Below are 2293 nucleotides of genomic sequence, written 5' to 3' on the forward strand. Positions count from 1 at the left end.
AAATTCGAAATCGCCAAAATGGTCGATTCGCCGGTTTGTCAGCTCTGCGACGAATAGTAACGTCACTCAAAATTGTAAATACGTGTTCCTCGGTTGATTACATAAGGCCATCTCTGTAATGTATTTATTGATTTATTAATTTATTACGCTTTCTTTACCCAGTGTAATTTGGTTTCCATTTGGGCCCTGCATACATTACAGATGACTTCATTCAAATACATTACAATACAATACAAATACAATATACGAACAGATACATGTACAAATACTTTACATCAAATGAAAAGCACATGGAATTAATACATAACTGTTAAAACAACTTGTATAACTATAGGTTTTCTCGGTCAATTTCGGCAAATGAGCAGCCAATTTAACCACTACGCTATTCTATTTCGCGCGAAATCAAATGCTACTGAAAAGGGTCATTCGATTCCGTTTTATGACCAGTCAAATGTTCTGTTGCGTCATTCGATTTAACAAAATAATCATGCAATTTAACAATTCAACAAAGCAGCATTCAAATTCGCAGGAGCTGTTTGAGGCGTGTGTTTAGTCATTCAAATTCATTTTTGGGCAGTCATTTCTGGAATTTGTGCAATCTAAAAAACGCTTCGTAAAATTTTTGTTTCCTTAAGAATGTTGGAGGCATAAATACGGTTCACTTTTTGGCACTTGAGTCACTTTGCCGATGTACTTCGAAGACGAGCTTTCGCTACAGTTTTACACGCATATTTCTAGAAATGGCAGCTCGTGGTCGCTACGCTAGAGTGGCCCAGGTAGATCGAGAAAGGTTGATTGAGGCCTTCGAGGGAAACGTGCAAGACTACCTTCAGCTTGCGGTCAATTTGAACATCAACAAGTCCAATTGTTGCAACATATTTGAGGACTGGAAGACGAGAGACGCTGGCAAGAGGAGGAGCAACCCACAGCAAGATGGATGATGACATGCGAAACCATCTGCAAGGCATCCTTGACGCTAATCCCGTCTTGACACTTCAACAAATGAAGGCTAGTTTGAGTGAGCATCTGCCAGAGAAGCCCCAGGTTTCTACTGCCACCATAGCCAGGGCCTTGGATGGGATGATGATTACACTGAAACTAGTGGAGGACGTCCCTGATGCAAGAAATTCCCCTGAAGTTCTTGATCAACGCGTCCAGTATGGTGAGTGGTTCCTGCAGCATGGTGTTCTGGCGCATCTAGTCTTCATTGACGAGACAGGTTATAACGTCTGGACTCGACGCTCCCAGGGTAGAGCTCCACGAGGGATGGCTGCAAGACGAACCGTCGACAGACAACGAGGGAGAAATTGCAATGTCACCTTCGCTGTTTCTAGTGAAGTAGGCTTGGTGCACCACCGAATCGTATTCGAAACTGTGACGCGAGAGAGATTCGAGGAGTTTCTTGCGGACACAATTCAAGAGTGTGATGCAGTTTTCCCAGACGACGAACCCATTTACCTCATATACGACAATGCGAGGCCTCACGTGCGAGCCCAACTCCCTGAAGGTGCCAACCCAATGATCCAGCTGATGCGCCTCCCTCCCTACTCCCCATTCCTGAACAGCACGGAGATGGCACACTCTGCATTCAAGGCTGCAGTTAAACGCATCCTTGGGTTACCCGAGTGGCAACAACGTGTCGGAGACAGACAGGCTGCCCGGCAAGCAGGAATGAACATGCAGCAGTGGAGGTGCGATCTCCTTCAACAAGCAGCCATCCAGAGCGTTGATGTCATCACCCAAGTGAAGTGCATGCAGTGGTACAACCATACCCAAACATATATGCCAAGATGTCTGGCACGCCAACAGATTGATGGTTGAGGAAGAAACAACATAAACAATAAAAAACCAGGAAAAACATAAAGAAACACCCCATTCAAACACAATACAAAATTAGGTCTTGGTCAGTTAACCAATAAAGATCCCCCCCCAAAAAAAAATGAAGAAGAAAACAAAGAAGAAGAAAAAACCTCATTGGCCCCATGTAAAGTCTACTGGAAGCATAAATAAAGAAAACAAGGTTTGCCTGAATTAAAGTGAAGATACGAGACAGTTGCCTAGTACAGTTTATCTGTTTATTGTATTTCTTTAGTCGTACTTATTTAAATTCTCTTTAAGCGAAATTGATTGCCTCTTTACGAAATTGAAAAAAATTAAATCAGTAAAATCTCCAGTCGAACCAGCTTTGCTAAAATGAATGATGATTGTGTGTCACGAAAAAGAATGACGATATGCTAAATTGAACACAGTGCTAAAGGAATTTGAATGCCTCAAAACGAAATTGAATGGGCGA

Source organism: Patiria miniata, unplaced genomic scaffold (assembly GCF_015706575.1).
Source record: "Patiria miniata isolate m_02_andy unplaced genomic scaffold, ASM1570657v1 HiC_scaffold_7, whole genome shotgun sequence".
Classification (NCBI taxonomy): domain Eukaryota; kingdom Metazoa; phylum Echinodermata; class Asteroidea; order Valvatida; family Asterinidae; genus Patiria; species Patiria miniata.